The following is an 8849-nucleotide window of genomic DNA, read 5'->3' as shown; positions in this document are numbered from 1 at the left end:
TACGGTTCATTTGAGGTTGGTGCAACCAGACGAACCACACAGGTATTGTATTCTCCGCATGAAACATATTGAGAATTGCATAATTCTCTTACATCCTTTCTGCATTGTAGTGTAGTTGGATTTGTGTTTGCTAGCTTGAAACTGTCGCATGTTATGCTTCGTTGCAGCTTTCTTTGCATGATCATAAGTTATGTTCGGCTTCTTGCATTGTCAGTTGCATTTTGCCCTTGCCCTCGAGCGCATATCTTATCTGTAGCTTGTATGTTTGTCTAAGTCTTCGGACTTGTCAAAAATGGGTCGTCTCTGGGCTTTGACACTCACTCCCGTCATTGTTATGACTTTCGAGTTCTGTCAAAGAAGGGCAATTGTAGACACCCCATTTTTGACCGTCCTCAAGACTTGGACATCACCGCTTGAACACTCGGTGATCATCCATGTTCGTGTTTGTTTTGAGTTTCCAGAGGTCTTGGCTACGCGCCTTGCCTCAGGATCTCTCGACTTGCTTGTTCTGTGCTTGGTTTTACACCAAGGACTTGTTTGTTTTTGCACCTAAGGGTAGAGAGTAGCTTGCTAGCTACCCCTAATACCCACCGGCCATGGCTTGAGGCCACCGGCCTTGTTTTGAGGTTACCGGCCATTGGTGAAATAGTCCATTGGCCGATCAACATTTTGTGTGGCCGGTCGACCACCTGCTTGGCCGATGGCCTCCATTTCTGGCCGGTACCACCTTTTTGCCTTTTTCAGGCATGGTGCACACCAGTTGTGCCAGCTGGAATTCACAAACCCTGCCCCCGTGCACATCTGTGGTTGTTTTGCCCCTTTTGTACCCTTTTGGTCTAGCTTCTTGAGGAAGCTTGGACCTTTTTCTTAGCTTCCTCAAGAAGCTTGGACCCTGCCTCAGCTTCCTCAGGAAGCCTTGGCCCCTTTGCCTTTGCTTCTTGAAGAAGCCTTGATCCTTTTATTTAGCTTCTCTTGGAAGCTTAGCACTTTGGAGGGTCTATATAAGGAGACAAACCCTCTCCTTGGTGAGGTTCAGCAAAATCAGACCTAGAACATATATATTCTGATACATACATCTTCTTTCTCTATATCTCCCTCTCGCTATTCATTTGTGTGTGTTTGAGGGCCTAAAAGGGTGATTTGTTCTTACTTTTGCACTAAAACACACACCACTACACCATACTTCGACTTTGGGAGGTGTTGAGGGTTTATTCTTGAGGTTTTGAGCTAGTTTTGATCAGAAAAAGGTAGCTGGACTTGCTGTTCTTGAGGTGTTCTTCAAGGGTAACACTTTTGCTTTAGATTCCCCAATCTTGCACTAGCTTTTGACCTACTTTGCATGATGATTTGAGCTTCGTGTATAACTGAAAAAAGTCTTATATTTACATGCTTAAGATACTTCATTAAGGTCATTTTGTTGTTTGGGGTCGATCTCCCCCTCTTAGGCTTTGTTTGGCCCTTTTTGTACTCTCTTTGTTAAGTTTTGAAACTTCTTGTGTATTGGCCTTCTCACCACTGAAATCCAGTGGATTTTCAGTGGTGAAGAAGAGGCTTTGAAGTCTTGCACAGGGGGGGGACACCCCCCTCCCTTGGTCTCTCTTTTGTTTGCATTTTTGGCCCATAAGGGTAGCATGTATGATTAGTTGTTCTTGGCTTCATTCTAGAGGTTTTTTGGATGTTATTGAGTCATATTGTGCCTCTGTTTTTGGTCGGATTAATGGCCCCTTTCATGTTTAATATACTTGCTTTGTATTCCTCTCTTTGGCCTAGAAGTGCATCATGCATTTAACCTACCATGCTCTCATGTTTTGGCCTAACTTTGTGAAGTTCTTAGCCATATCTTACCATGCTTGAGGCCTGTTGGGGGTTGTTTTGAGCATATTTGCCATGTTTGGTATAGCCTCTTTGCATTTCGGCTTGTGAGCCTTGAGGATGTGAGTCATGAGCATGCTTGAGTTGGGTTGTTTCAGTGATTTGGAGTCATTTCCCATGCTATTTCAGTCCATAACCCATGCTCGTATGATTGCATTTATCATCCCTTTCATGCCTTGAAGAGTTGTTTTGTTGTACCTTGAAATGAGCATTGTGTATGCTTAAGTGTTTAAGTCTTTCGGGCTGCCATATCAGTGGGTTTTGGGGGCTTATTTTGCATGTTGAAACTCTGTTTTTGGTTGTTTAATCCATGCCATGTGTGGTCATGATAGTGGTGGTAAAATGCTTTTTTTTTTTTTTTTGTGCCTTAGTCTTAGGCTCATTGATGTGCATGTTTGCATGAACATTTGTCCACCATTTACAGCATCTTTTGCCACTGTTTTGGAGAGGGCTGAGGCCTTCTCATTTCAGTATTAGTCCATCCTCACATACTTTGCATGTTTGGCATGTTACATTGTATTGGTCGCATGCTTACATTTGCATGTTTGCATGTTGTTTAGCTAGTTGCATTGCATGCTTGCATGATAGATTGTATTGCACTTGACATGTTTTGCATCTTAGCCTTATGTTGCATAACTTGAGCCATGTTTGTATACATGCATTGCATTGCTTGGTTTGGGGTGTCAAACCAAGCACGAGGGGTGAGGTGTGTTCGTACTCAAAGTAACGAAACGCGTCTCAACCCTTGGGTCGCCAATGCCCTTGACCTTAATACGATAGGGTGTTGGCATTCGTCTCTTTTGTTGCATGCATTTTACATTGAATGGCGAACTTGGCCATTTAGGCCATCATGCATCAAAATGCGTAATTGATGGCCCGAGGACCGAGGGTCATGCTCCCTTGAGTCCATTGCATGATGAGGAGTGTAGCCATGCTCACATCTGTTTGAAAATTCCATGTCGTACACTGCTTGCCCTCTGTTGCTGTCAAATACAGGATTCTACAGGATGAAATAGCCGGCCGGCTACTTGTAGTGCCGACCGACCAAATATAATTAGCCGGTGGCTCAACCAATGGTCGATGACCATTCCCTTCAGCCGGTGGTGTTTCCACTTGGTCGGTGATGCTCCCCAGTGTTCAGAGAAGTATCCTTGGGACTTGTGCAAATTTTTAGAGGAGCAGGGTAGTGTAAACAGAGGCAACAGTGGCATGGTACGAGTTTCCGGGTGAGACGAGTCAAGCATGCATCATTCGCGCATTCTGAGGCAGAGCTGCAGCAGTCTCATTAGCTTTACATTTAAATTATTTTTGTGATTAATTTGTTAATTAATTATGAGGGTCTGTAATAATTAGTTAGCTAGGATAGTTGATTCATTATTCGGACTGTATTATTCTTTTGGACCCTCCGAGTGAGGGCAATTGTGTAATAAGTGTGTGTGAGTATGTGTATGTCTTCCAACCCCACTTCTTTCTTCCCTTTTATTTACCAGCTTTCGATGGTTAGTATTAGGGCATATTTAAATTAGCATACCTTATGTTATGCATGCGTGCATTCATACATTTGTCTTGCATGCATCGGGCTCAGCGCACCATACTAACTGCATTTGTGTTTCAATTCCAAATTGAATATGTGTTAGTTGAAGCATTTCGCATGTCAGTTTAGAATAGCCGAGCCTATTGTATTCACATTTCTACATGTGTTGCATTAGGCATTTCTGTATAGTTAGGATCATGCATGGATTTCTAACATAGCTTTTGTTTTGGCTTGGAGTACTCGGTAAGCTTTTACGCTTTAGCATCCTCGCATGCGTGTGAGTGTTTCCATGACAGCACGATTACCATGAGGTTATTTTCTTATGTGATATAACTGCTTGAATGCCTGTGGATGGAGGTTGAATTACCTGAATTGGAATAATGCATTAAAATTGTGAGTTTTTAAGCCCACTTGATAGTGGCAAAAACCATCTTTTCTAAAGCCCACTTGAGGGTGGCAAAACCTGTATTTTAGCCTACTTACAAGTAACAAACTGCTTTAAAAAACAAACCTGAAATGTTTTGTTCTAACTCAGGTGATTCAGTCTATGCTTGTATGTTGTGCGCATCACATAGTAAATCTAGGCTAATAACCGGAATAAGAACCCATAATGTTTTCAAAACAAGATATCATGATTAGTAGAGGCCGATCTTCGGATCGGGTGAGAGGGGGTGCTCATAGCTGGCCTTCCCCAATCGTACCCAAGTTCCCGAGCCGAGGCAACTCTGGTGATGACGGACACGTGGCCTTAGGCAAACGAGTCAGGGTTTCCTAAATTCTCCCAAAATAAAATATTTAGGTGGCGACTCTGTATCTGGCAAAGCAGTCCATGTTTGGCACTCTTTACAAAAATCTGTTTTTCAAAACGATTTGTCAGATTTGGACTCTTTGGTTCAGATTAAGAACCGTGACAATTTGAGAGTCCTGAACTGTAGTGAGCCCAAAACGAACAAGACGGGACTTATCCTCCCGGGGTGTTCGGGGACGTCTACAGCCTAGAAGAGGCCAACTCGCAGTGAGGTGCGAGAGTCCCATGCAAAATACGCCAAAATCGGCCTGGTCGATGATATGGCGAACAACATCGGGTAGCTCCATGTACCAGTCTCGTGCAATGGTGTTCCCATAACCCCAGAAGGCATGAGATTCTCCCTGTGTTCAAGATAAACAGATGCGAAGCAGTGTCAGGAAATACAGTGTATGCATGTGTTCAGAATTGATAAAAGTGCAGTTTGTACATTTGTTCGAGTTGACAGAAGTATCATATATCAATGTGCTCAGAATGAACTGGGCATGTGATGTACAAGTGTGTTTGGGTTAATCAGATGAAGAGTGATATTGGCTATCCGAAGCATATGACCTACATTACAGAAAGTAAAGAGGAACAGTATACCTCAGCAGCGCCATAGGATAAGTGCGACTCTGACTCGCGTAGCAAGAGGTCCTCCGGAGCACCTTGCACAAAGCTCCTAAACTAGCGAATACTGTCGGGAGGCAACACGTGTACGTCAGGATCGTACATCGTCGGGTCAAAAGGCCGAATGCCAAGCGGCAAAGGCTTGAACTTGGGATCTATCTCCATCCCTACAGGAGCCCCACCATGTGAAACATCGTCCGCCATCTCGAGAAGAATGAGAAAATGGTCGAAGGTATGGAAAATGGGCAAGAATGCCAAAAGTCACCCGAAAGTCAACTCCGAGGGGTGAAAAATGAAAGAAAAGGTTGAATTGCGGAAGAAGGCACGAAGATCAAGGGTAATTCAGGGGAAACAAACTCCAGGTGATGCAAATCAAGAATGTGGCACCAAAAACACTTCTCAATCGGTTCAAAGTGTTTGAAACAACGAGGGTTTTACGAATCAAAAGTTTTAGGAGGTTTAAAAATGTGTGTAAAGCTCGGATCGAAGGGAGGAAAATAACCTAGAGAGAGAGGAGGAAGGATTTCGACAAGGGCGAAGTGAAAGAATTAGGTTTGGAACCCTATACTTAAAGACCCGAGGCAAATGGACAAAACTGCCCTGAATCTGCCACTTTTGGCTGATCAGCCAAATTGTTGGTCGGCCTGCCACTTTTTTTTACCGGTGGAGTTTTCTTGTGGCCGATAGCTCCCTCTGGCGGCTGATGGACCTCCAATGCCCTTGTTTGGGGTTTTTCTGTTTATTTGTACCCTAATCTCTCAAGAAAGTGCAAGAAAATACACTTTTGAAGCTTGAGCAACCTCCGTGGTGATCTCGAACCATGTTTTCTGTGTGCGGCACTCGATACACACAAAATGTATCCTTTTTTGTATCCTTTTCCATATTGCTAGATTCAAAAATTATCTTTGAATGTGTGGCTTTACAGTGTTTTTATCACGTTCACGAAGTTCGCATTTGTTATATGCCTCTTTCACTGCATCGGACATGCATCATCGCGTTTGCATGACATATGCGCGTTGTGTCAAATAGGTATTCGTGTTTATATTGCATAGAGTATGTACATTGCATGGAACACATTTTAACATTGCTTGTATAGAATGTGCACTTCTCACCTTGGCATGAAATGTGCGCCCTAATGTTGCATGGAGTATACATTTCGATTGCATTGTTATGCACGTTTCAGTTGTATTGTTATGCACTTTCCACTTGCATTGCTATGCACCTTTTCACTTGCATTGTATGTGCACACGTTTATCTCGTATTGGAATTGTATCTTGATGTAATGTTGGACATGCGTTTCGACTATATTGCACCTGTCGAGTTTCTTTCTTATGCAGGCACGATATTGTATGTACGGTTCATTTGAGGTTGGTGCAACCAGACGATATTGTATGTACGGTCCATTCAGCGGAATGCCAGGTAAGACCTTTCATGTCCTTTGAGTTCACTTTGTTTTGGTTAGAAACGCCCGGGTGCGCTCATTGTTTACGCTATACCCTTGTTAGAAGCATTGGGACGCACTCCGATATTTATACAACTCCTCAATGCTTGCACTGCTACCTTCTCTCTCTCACGTCTGATACGCTGAGAGGTGTACCTTTCCCTCTCTCACGTGTGATACGCTGAGAGGTGTAGTTTTCCCTCTCCTGCGTGTGATACGCTGAGAGGTATACCTTTTCCCTCTCCTGAGTGTGATACGCTGAGATATGTTGCTTTTTCCTCTCCTGCGTGTGATACGCTGAGAGATGTTGCCTTTTCCCTCTTCTGCATGTGATACACTGAGAGATCTTGCTTTTTTTTCTCCTGCGTGTGATACATAGAGGGATGTTCCTTTTTCCTCTCCTGCGTGTGATACGGTGAGAGATGTTGCTTTTCCTCTCCTACGTGTGATACGTTGAGAGATGTTGCTTTTTCCCTCTCATGCATGTGATACGCTAAGAGATGTTCCTTTCCTCTCCTGCGTATGATACGCTGAGAGATGTTCCTTTTTCCTCTCCTGCGTGTGATACGCTGAGGGATGTTGCTTTTTTCTCTCCTGCGTGTGACACGCTGAGCGATGTTGCTTTTTCCTCCCCTGCGTGTGATACGCTGAGAGATGTTGTGTTTGAGACTCCAGGTATTCTCGGTAGTCGCTTTTAGTCTTCTCCACATGAGACGCAGTGAGAACTGTATAATTTTCTTACATCCTTTCAGTTAGAATGTGTGAGACTGTTATTTCTTATTCGCTTGCTTAAAATGTTGTATTTATTTTGCATAAATGCTTCATTACAATCCTCTTTGCATAATCATAAGTTATGTTCTGCATTGTGCATATAATTTGCATTTTGCCCCAACCTGCGGGCGCATCCATATTCTGACCTTGTACGTTTGTCTAAGTCTTCGGTCTTGTCAAAAATGGGTCATCTCTGGGCTTTGACATTCACTCCCGTCATTTCTTGACTTCCGAGTTCTGTCAAAGAGGGGCAACTGTAGACGCCCCATTTTTGACCATCCTCAAGACTTGGACGTCATTGTTTGAACACTCGATGATCATCCATGCTCATGTTCATTTTGAGTTTTTGAAGGTCTCAGATTTGCGCCTTGCCTTGGAGCCTCTCAACTTGTCTGTTTTGTGGACCAAGAGCTTGTGGTTTTGTTTCTGGGGAAAGGGGGTGGCCTATTGGCCAGCCCTAAAACCCATCGGCCAGGCCTGTGACTATTGGCCATGCCCTCTTTCCATCGGCCATCAGTGGTGGCCAATCGGCACCTTTGATGGCCGGTCGGCACCTTTAATGGCCGGTCGGCCATACCTTTTGGCCGAGGCCCTTTTCTTTGCTTTTTCAGATATTTTGTTGCCAACTGTGACAACTGGTGAGCATAGATTGCATCCTCCATACACGTGTATGGAGGGATTGAACCAAGCCTCTAGCTTGTTCAACAAGCTTGAGACTTGGATTTCTATAAGAGGGGTGGTCCCTCTCCCTTTCTAGAGGTTCTGAAAATTTGCATTAGATCAAATATATCTCTCTCTCAAGAACTCTCTCTCACTCTCTCTGTATATTGCTTGAAAGTGAGTGTTCTTCACACATTTTGCCTACAACCCTTTGCCAAACCTCTTGACCTTGGAGCTGAGATTCCATAGGACTTGTTTTAGCATCCTAAGGTTGGTTTGGGCTCAAAAAAGCTACTGGTTTTGCTGTTCTTCAAGAGTTGGTCCCATATCTTCCTTTAAGCTTTGTTTTGCTTAAGTACTTAGCCATCTTTGCATGCTTCTTTTTGCTTAAATTTCAACTGCAAAAAGCTTCATTTTTAAGTGCTTAAAGTGTTTGTTTGAGGCCTCTTTGGTGTTAGGGGGTGGTCTACCCCGTTTTGTGCCTTATTTTGCCTTGTTTTGAGCCATCTCTTTAGGCCTTCGAGATCATCTTCTCTTGGCCTTTTAGCCACTGAAATCTAGTGGGTTTTCAGTGGTAGAAAGTGTGTTTTGAGGCCCCAACTAGGTCGGGGTTCTCCCCCTTCATCTTCTCTTGTGTGCTTGTGTTGATGGCTCACCAAGTTAGCATGTTTTTCTACCTCCTTAAGGCTCCATCTTTGTATGTCTTAGGCCTTATTTTAGCATGGCATAACACTGTTTTGGGTTGGTTTGGTTACTTCTTGCATGCTTCTTGCACTTGCAGTGCAATTCTACTCACTAGCCTAACATGCATCATGCTTTGGACCATCATTCTAGCATGTTTTTGGCTCCACTCCAGCAAGCTTTTACTCATGTTTTGCCATGCTTAAGCTTTGTTTTAAGTTGTTTTGGTCATGTATGCCTTCCTTTGTGTAGCCATAGTTTAATCTTACTCACTAGCTTTGAGTTTCCAAGCCACTAGCATGCAATGCTTGGGCTATTTGCATGGTTTAGCATCATTTGATACATGATTTCAGTGCATGTAGTGTGGTCGTACTCTCCCATGGTTCACTCTTTCAATGCTTTTCGAGGGTTGTGCTTTATGCCTTAAACATTAGCCAATATGTATGCCATCTTGCCTAAGCTTTTGGGCTACCATC

The sequence above is a fragment of the Camellia sinensis genome, chromosome 10 (genome assembly GCF_055761805.1).
Source record: "Camellia sinensis isolate YWXY chromosome 10, ASM5576180v1, whole genome shotgun sequence".
Taxonomy (NCBI): domain Eukaryota; kingdom Viridiplantae; phylum Streptophyta; class Magnoliopsida; order Ericales; family Theaceae; genus Camellia; species Camellia sinensis.
The sequence above is the reverse complement of the archived record's forward strand: the minus strand, read 5'-3'. Positions refer to the sequence as shown.